Source organism: Agelaius phoeniceus, chromosome 7 (assembly GCF_051311805.1).
Source record: "Agelaius phoeniceus isolate bAgePho1 chromosome 7, bAgePho1.hap1, whole genome shotgun sequence".
Classification (NCBI taxonomy): Eukaryota; Metazoa; Chordata; class Aves; order Passeriformes; family Icteridae; genus Agelaius; species Agelaius phoeniceus.
In genome coordinates this window covers 47,718,785-47,728,585 of record NC_135271.1, presented here as the reverse complement: position 1 = coordinate 47,728,585, position 9,801 = coordinate 47,718,785, and positions in this window count along the sequence as shown.

Genomic DNA, 9,801 nt, shown 5'->3' with positions numbered 1-9,801 from the left:
AACGGATTAGAAGCCATTAATCTTGGAAATATGAGGGGTTTGTAGCCTGAAGAGGAACTCAGAGCATTTGCAGTCTAAGTCTCTTTCTGCACCAAGGTGTATGGTGTTATTGAGGTACATTATCCTCTTCTAGAACAAGTCAAGAATTATACTGAAGCAACTCTTTTGTGGTAAAAATACTGGATAATAAATCAGGGACCTCAATACTTTCTCACGGATATTCTTATTGACCTTGGACAAGTATTTAAGCTGGAAACCATTTTAGGCAGTTCCTGTCTCTTGTTACAATCTCCAAGAGCACTCAGTCAATCGGATCCCCATATGCAATTTCATCCTTTAGGCACAACAATAATCACAGCCTCCCACTTCACTGAAAGTCTTTAATTTTAAAACTGAAGTACCTTAGAGACAGGTCAAACCAAGTCCTTGTATTTTACACACCTGTGCCTTGAAATGTGAGGGAGATCCACTCCATCCAGGTCTTTGCAGCAGGCTGTAAATTCCTCCAGAGCCTGACCTGAGATGCTGGGTTCAGCCGTTCCTAAACTCTGATAAATGTCAGGTCCAAATCCAAATCTGGATCCCAAACTTGTGGTATGGGCCCATCTGTACTTGAAAGCAACATTAAAAAAAAAAAAAAAGAGGAAAGCTAAGATCATGAATATTTCTATTTGAATACTGCATACAACAGATTTATGAACTTAAGCAGTTACTTTTTTTCTTTGTGAAATCAAAACTACCACAGGATTTCCCGTCCATATATACCATATGCTTTTTCCAACTTTGTTTAAAATTCTTAGCATCCCAATATGCTGAAGCTTCTGAGCACTACTGAGGTGTTGCAGGATTTTTCTGCAAGCTTTATCAACTTTTCAAACTGCACTAGTCAAGAATTAACTTTTGTATAGGAAAAATGAATTTTATCTATTTATTTCTGCAACATGGTAATGAATGGTGAAAGCATCATCTGCAATGGAGCCCTTGGGGAACAGCCTGAAATAGGATTAATTCTCCTAAATGACAGGGTGTTTATGTCAGTGTAACTGACTGTGTGCATTGGGTCAAGAGATGCAAAACCGAGTCCTGCCAGCACAAGCCTTGCAGGATCTTTTGAGTCCAATCTTCATTTAGAGCCCAGGCAGAAGCATGACAAGTGAGACACCAACAACACTAAAGGAAACTTATAAATGTTTGCAAATTCATTTTATGGATTAATGACCCAACACATAAGAATTGACATTTCCAGGACAAATCACTTCTTTATCCTACTGGTATTTCAGCAGTTTTTGCTTATGCCAAAGCAGGGGCGAAGTTTTCCTTCTTCAGATCAAACGAGATCTAAAATCTGGGAAGATTTAACAGTAAAATAAAAACAATGGGGATGTAAATGTTAACCATCTGCATTTGTTGCTGCTATTTCTTATGATGTGATATCTCCATCAATGGCATTATATTTTTACTTTTGTTATCTCTCATAACTTTTCATTCTATTATGGTTAATCATTGATAAACAAACACTTTGACTTATAAAGTGGCAATCATCTTGTCTAAATTTAACTGTGTAAAAGTCAAACACCTACTCCGAGCTACTCGTGAAGGCTCCTTCTATAGATAGTGGTGACAGATTGGCATTTTCAGAGAGAGACTTATCCTACCTGTCTTACACACTTGTTTTAAGATGGGATTAATCACTCTGTGGAAGTACTTTCTTCTTTTTCTTTCCTTGGACTGACTTTAGTAAAAAAGCAGCACACAAGTTTTGCTAACAAAAAAAAAAAAAAAAAAAGGGAGAGAAAAACCCCAGGAGATTATTTCTGAATTTGAATCCACAGAGGTATTTAGCCTCAAAATTACAGTTTCCTTATGATGCAGAAAGTTTCCTCCTAAAGGCAGATGGGAAAAAGGAAGGTGAAGAGAGACAAGAGCACCGCCTTTATAATTATATTTATCACCTTCCCTGACTCCCTGCCTTAAGGGCTGGTGAGAAGCAATGCTAAGGAGAACCAAGACACAAGGGAATAGCAGACTTACTTTACTCTGCATTGTTTTACCCAAAGAAACCATGGGGATTGTCATGGTTTCCCTCTGGATGGAATTCCATTGACAGGAAGGTTTTCCAGGCTTTGGCAACAGAAAAGGGCTGGCCAGCAGCTATTCTGCTTCAGCAGAAGCAAAGCAAAACCAGCATCTCCCTTTTTCACATGAGATCAGCTCCAGCTCAACACAGGGAGGGACCACACACCAACCACGGCTTCAGGACATGAGCCTTAGGAGGCAATTCAACAGAAACTTCTAATACCCTTCACATCATTCAAATGAAAAGATGCTGATGCTGAAGAGGGGAGAAACATTCTTCCTGGCGTCTCTCCATTTGAAATTCTGCTACAGTGACAGTATCTGGATTAGACTCCAGGACAGTATTTCTGAAACAGCAGGAACCCTGCTTACTGCATCAGTTTTAAATTATAAGCCTTCCAAAGATGTCAACACCACTTTCCTGGAGACTTTCCTGAAATTAAAACACTGAGTTTTTCCCCTGAGCCTTCACAGAGTCCTATGGATCCATCGCCCGGTGTCACCGTTCGTATCGTGATTTGCCTATGCTGGGTCACTGCTACTACTTCATTTCTGCTCCATAGTCAGCCTGGCTCTTTGATGTTACTCAGTCACTATTTCCTTTCCCTTTACTTTTATCTCTGTCCTGGCATTCTTCCTTTAAGCATCCTCTCTACCAGATGGTCTCCATCTCTCCTTCAGAAGTGCCCAAAATATTCCTACTGCCTCCTCTTGATCTTCCCCCAGCAGCAAACCTCTTCATCCTACAGAGCTCAAATACCAATGGATTTCTCCTCCTTGCTGCTTCTTTCTTGCACTTTGAAAAGGAATTCACTGGAAGCAGCTAACCTCCAATCCTCATTATGCACGATGCACTCATTTATAAGAGTTTACCCAGGAGAAAAATTCAGACGGGATATAGGCTGCTACAATTGCGTTTTTTCAAGTGGAAGCACATCTGATGTCTGCGTGCCGAACCGGAGCTCCAGTTTTTAAAACAGGAGCTCCAACTTTTGCATTTGGAAATCCATATGAATCCTTTAATCTGAAGGTCAAAACAGCTTTTATGAAAGATACTGAAAACAATGATACTTTATATTCGCCAGCATAATTATATAAAGATGATTCAATATCGTAGAATCGTCAGAGGATTCGGAAAAGTCTCTGTGTTATGTATTTTTAAGATGGGGTTTAGACAGTGTAAGATGAGGCTTCAGAAGTTTACAGAGAGGAAAAAAAAAATTCTTGTCACAATTTATATCTTCCTAATAGGTCACTGAAACTCTGAGGATAACAATTGCTTTTACTTGCAGTTGGCAGTGCGCTATAATCAAGAATAAAGCTCTAGATATTTTTGTGGAAGTACAAGCACTTACTAAAATGCAGCAGCATAATAATGTATTATATATTATACAAATACAGCGAGGTGGGATTTGTGTTTGTCTCTTTGCAAGAGAAGAAAGAACTCTGAAATGACCTTCTGTTCATAAGTTTCTTTGAAAAAAGCTTGGCCTGAAACCACATCACCACTATTGATATAGTCTGTTTCTGTACATAAATCTTAAATGTAAGCATGGCTTCAAAAAATAACTAAGCAATCGCAAAGCTTTACTTTTCAGATTCAATTTCATTCAAATCCTTTACTGAAGTCCCCTTGGCACTGTCACTTCAAAATCAGGATAACGCTGCATAGTGTTTCTCAGTTTCAGTAAAACAAAAGCCTTATTGAATAAATATGTGTGAAAATGTTGCAAACAGAACCATCTCAGCAGCCACCACCTGACCAGGCTGTGGTGACCCTCCCTGGTGACCTGCGTGGGCTCGGCACTCGACTTCTTGGCTTCTCCCAGCACTGCTAAATTCCACTGTCTTTGTCCTTAAAACTGCAGCAAAACACACGTTTTCCTCACAGAAACCTAAGAGCAGGCTTTAGACATCAAGGAACAGCAAGGTGACCTAGGATTTCCATATGCAGGAAGCTGCTGATCAAATGGTATATCCTTTTTTTTAATCTGCTTCTTGGATCATGAATACAGAGGAAACCTTGTGGTTCTGCTAATCCCTTAACTCTGGGTTTGTAAGGAGAGCTTGCAACATTACCCCGTCTTGGAAATGTAAAGGCAGAGTAAAATATCCAGTATTTACTATTTCATGTCTCGTTCTGCTCTAAAAAAGGATGACTCAGGAAGGTTTTTCCTTTCTCTACACATCATCTTCTGCATATCCTACGTTTTTCCCTGTAGTTAAAATATTAGCTCAGGCCCACAGAACCCGTTATTGCAGCAAGACAGCCCCACATGCCAAGGTCCCTGTGATCAGGTTTCAGGGCTGTGAGCTCAGGTATCCAAACCCTTGAAACCAGTCACCCAGCAATTAACTCCTGACTTTTGGGCACTCCTTGTTGGCAGGAGGCACACAAGGAGTGCTGGTTCACAGCTGACTGCACCAAACAGCCACAAATCAGGACAAGGTCCACTGAATTAGATTTGATTGTCCTTTCAAAAAGGTTCTCCTATTAATTTGCTGCAATTTGTATTTCACTTTGTTATCAAAGAGCTTCAATAGAGCAAATAATCTCACAAGAAAATGTAGCAGGTGAGGTGACAGGGATTTTTTTTTTCTCTTGTGGAAGGGTCATTTCAACATGTTTGCTCTAAAAAGCAAGAATTATTGTCAGATCTATTTCTGACTCATTAAGGTTAGTTAAAAAATAATTACAAAGTAGTTATTGAAAAGCAACTTCTAAAGCTGCAGAATAAGAAACAACAAACATGCTGCTTATAATAAGTACGAAGAACTGTTGTAAAATTAAACCTGTTGAGTTTTAGGTACCAAAAATTGAGAGAGACACCAAGTATTCAGAAAATATCCAGGTTCTCACTGAAGACCAGAAATATCCAGCAGGAATGACAGCACAAACTGGTAGCTGGGTTGAGGTACTGCAATTTTATCTCACCTGAACACGAGGTGGTCCCAGCTCTGCCCAACCCCCTGGCAGTCCTGTGTCTGTGAAGCCAGTGCTGGATTTCCCCTCAATCCTCCCATTTCTAAACCTCTCATTTCCACAACCCCAGCCAGGAATGAGCAGTGCCCAAATCAGGTGTGCAGAGCCCAGGGAAGTGGCCTTGACACGGGCCAGGGTGAGGAGGGCAGCCTTCACTTAATAGTGGGACAGCTACAAAAACCTGATGCTTCACACTTCACACCGTGATGGGAAGCAGATGTCCGAGTCCTCGCTGTTAGAAAGGGCAGATTAAAAAAAGAAAAAAGGAGGGAAAAAAAAAAAAAAGATCAGTGAATAAATGCTACAAATTGAGGTAGGGTCAGCTCTGCAGTGTAGGAGATCAGGCTAGACAGAGGCAGAAATAATTTTCTTGCAGATTAGAAGCAGATAAATGAGAGAGAGAAAGAAGGAAAACATGCAGTACAGAAAGGAAGATAAGAAAGAAGCTGTTCATCTTATGTATGGGAACCAACTGCTGCATATGTATTTCCTATGCAGTTTTAGCAACTATCCCCAAGATGTTAATCTGAAACACTTTACAGGAAGTGGACCATCTATTTAATTTAAAATGTTGCTTGGAACACTGCAGGATTTTCAAATAATTCAGTTAAAGCACTGGACACTCAAATCTGCTCAGCAAAAAGGCTTCAGCCAGGATTTTGAATTTCACACATAGATGTCCTACATAGGAAAAAAATGCATTTAAGCATTCAAGTTGAGTTGTTTATACTTGCATTTCAGCATTTTTTCTAACATAACTGTTCACTGACAGCATCAAATATAAATTACACATGCATGACTGTGGTCATCCACCACAATTAGTGAGGGTAGGCACCTACCAGGCCCAAAAATAGGGGGTGTTTCCAATGGAATTAATAGAAAAATAAACAACCTGTAAACCAAGGTGAATTCTTGTTCATAAATTAACACAGAATAGCCCAGTGGGAAATGTGACGTGCAGTTTTCACACATGGCAGAAGTTTGCTGGTGGTTGTGTCCATTAAAGGTGAAGGCTGTGTTACCAACAAGCACGTTTTCATCTGGCCTTAGACTTAGAAATAACAGTAAAAATCAAACACAAACAGTTATTTTCTTCCTTTTGGGATTTGGCACATGTGCTACAACAGACATAGATGGAAACTTCTAAAATAAATTAAGGAATGTACTTGTCAGTTTATTAATCAAAGTTTACCTGCTTCACATTACATGGAGACAAATTAAACAAGCTACCACGGTACTCGGAAAACATCTGCTAACAAAGTCAGAAGTAATGATAAACAAACTTGAGTTCCCTTTGTGGTTGATTTCCATCCAGCTGCATTTAATTATAAAAGAGCTATCAAAGAAAGCTCCCCATTAGCAGCTAATTCAGAATGACTTCAGAAGAAAATCCCAGAGCCTCCAGGTGATATCTCTCCAACAACTTTCTCATCTCTGCAAGTGATTGAGAAGAGCTGAATTAGACCAGTTTAGTGATCAGTCCTCCTGCTAACTGCCAGAGTAGAATGAAGATGATATATCTTTTCAGTGACTGCCTGTTTTCAAAGTAGGACCTATAAGATGTAGCAGACTCTTCCTTGCAAGTAATCTCTGCCAAAAGTGTCGGTGCCAGCCAGAAATACAGAGATAACCCTGAAAATTGCTGTATGCATTTTCTGAAGCAGAGCAGCTGCTGATATCAGGCAGAAAGGGAGAAAATTTGTCGCTAAAAGTTTTTTAATAAAGTTTCTTTGACTTGGGTATTTTCCACAAAGAAATCAAAGATATGGGCATTTATAAATATCTAATTCTGGTTTAGAGCAATCAGGAATTTTTGTGTTGATGTAGCCTATAGTCCCAGACTCATGCTCTGAACCAGATGGCAACAGCCTTATTATGGTTTTTAGTCTTTTTTAAATTAATTATAAATTAATAAAGTTATTAAAATATAGCAGCCACTCTTAAAAAACTATTAAAATCATGAAAAAAACAAATACACCAGGCTTCCCCTGTAACTTCTTAAATTGAGAAATTTTGGTAATTTTATAGATAGACAACCAAAGCCAAAAGAGTGAGAGATTTTCAATGCACCCAGATTTATGAGGAATTTTTATAAAATTCCATGAAGACCAGCACTAATCACACACCCCAAAAGATCTCTGTGTATACATCTCAGTAATGCACAAGCAACTTGTAGCAAATTCCACCTGGGAGCTTTGGACAACAATGCTTGATAAACCATAGAAAGACTTTTCATTTTTTTTCCCCCCCTGCCTTATTCTTCCCGTACAAGACAGCAATGGGTAATTCTTGCCTGAAAGCTCACTGCTGCCTGGCCAGCAAGCAAATATGAAATCAAAAAACCCCGTGTGCCAGATCTGCACAGCTGTATTTGTGCTCCCGCGGCTCCCGGAGGAGCGCACACCACATGTCGGTTCCTTGACTTGGGGTGGGTTGGTGAGGTGTAAGTTAAAAGGGCAGCTGTATACTCCGGGAAATTTTCCAGATTCATTTTCTACCGATTGCTTTAACAACGCCACAAGCCACGCTGGGTTGGGATGCTGGGTAGCACAGGTAGGAAGTAGGAAAGCTTTTGCTACAGCTTCTTCTTGATCCTGGCCCCCAGCTCTCTTGAAAAACTTCTAGGATCCTTATAGGATTTTTTTTCCCTGCAAGAATAAAGAGGTTGGCTCTGATTGCTGCTATTCTAAGAGGTTAAGGGAAGAAAAGAAATTGTTATATATCCACATGGTAATCAACCAAGGTTTCGTGCAACTGTTGCACTTGATGTGGTTCTTCCAGACTCTTCCAGAAAAGAGTTTATTGATGTACCTGGCCTAGAAGTTGGAGAGCCAAAGGAAGAAAATGATAACACAGTTTAGCAAACCCTTTGTTTACGTAAACATCCATCCACAATCTGTGTCTGGTGGGGTGAACATACGGCTTTAATTTTACCCTTGGCACACGGATCAAACAATGTTGCCAATATCTATTGTTCTCCTCATAACAATATGCCTGGTGGTTTCAACATATCCTCTCCATTAGCTGGCTTCAGATCAAGCATTGCTGTGTATGTGCTTGTGTCTCCATAAAACTGGAATATGGATCTCTTTTTCTTGCCTTCTTTGTACCAAATGTGTAAGAAGGAACACAGTTGAGAATGGTGGTCAGCCGTCCCCGTGAGTCATGAGAACAGCTCGCCTCGGAGCGCGCGGCAGAGCAGGCACCGGGTGGGAAGGAAGGGTTGGATTGGATTTGAAAAGCCATGGCCATGTAGCTCAGGCTTTTCAAAATACCAGAGGAAGTGGTGAGTCAGATCCTTATCCCTTTTTATTTGGGCTTTAGCAAACCTTTCTGGATTTGGTCCATCTCTGATCTACACGAGCCCTGCTCTGGAGCATGGACACACCACAGGTGGCTAGGAAAAGGGTGATTGGAGCTGCTTCTCCTTGGATTTTCCCTCTCCTTTCTATTTTTCAGTTTCCCTTCCTTTCCATTTGCTGCAGAAAGCCAAAATAAAGATTTTTTTTTTTTCTATTAGAAATTTCCAGGTTCTATAGAGGCAGCGTAACAGAGGAGATTGGATCTGAGGAATTCCACAAGAAGAAACTTCCAATGGACTCCCAGAGCCAGGGTAGCTTGACAACTCCATGCTAATCTTCTCAGCTCCTGCCTCAGCCTCTGGAGCAGCAGCACTGCTTTCTTATGCTTCCAGCAGCAATCAAACTTGACATTTCTCCTCTATATTGTGCTGTGTTTTAGCCCACACTTCCAAATGTTTGATCCAAAATTCACTCCACTCAGTGGAAAGAATCTCATTGCCTGGAATATACTTTGGGTCTGGGATTGTCTTTCCACCTGATCACTAAAGCCTGATTTATATTTGATAAATCAGTGAGAAAATAGAGCTTTCTGATTTCTCTGGTGCCATTTTCACAGTAATGGAGAAAATCTCACTGAAGAAACATTATCACTGGTAAAGACAGCAATTATATCTGGGCCATTCAGAGAACTTTGGTGGTTTCTTTCATTCATGAGATCTTGTTTTCTAAGGCTGAAAGATGATGTTAGAGAGGAAGTGGCTGAGAAGGGTTGATGGTGCCTCAACCATTTCTCCTGCCTGGAGCAGAAGCTGCTGCTGGGGGTGGCTGTGCCCCAACACCCTTGGTTGCTCTGGGGCTCTGCATGTGGCATAAAAAGATGAGTGAAATCTTGTGGGAGCTCTGCAAGGAGGCAGCTCTGGGAGATAGCACAGTGGTGATCAGCACCACCAAAAATAGGGCTCTGCAGGCCTTTTTTTTTCCCATGCTCTCATGACACTCCTCCTCACTGGAAGTAGTAATTCTGAAAAGCTTCAGCGTTTATTCAGTATTTCTGTTCTTCCTGCTGCACCATTTCTCCCTTGCCTGTTTCTCCCCAGTTTTTATGTTTTACCTTCTGAATATGCTGAATCCAAGCCCAGTGTTTGAATGATTTCACTGACCCTGCCGTTCTGCATGCCAGCACAGATACATATCTTTTAGGTTTACTTTTATCTATGCTAATTTCACTTCCCCCTCACGTTTTGGAAGCAGAGAGCAACTGCAAGGCTTCCTGTGCATCCCAGGCTACAATTTAAGGAGTTTAAGGAGAATTAAGCTTGATGCTGCTCGTGCTCTCATGTATATTCAAGCACAGCTTTTGGTCTCCTCACCACACATGTGCTCCAGCCTGTTCTCGACTGTCACAGTGATAACATTTCTATATAAACTCATTCATTAAGA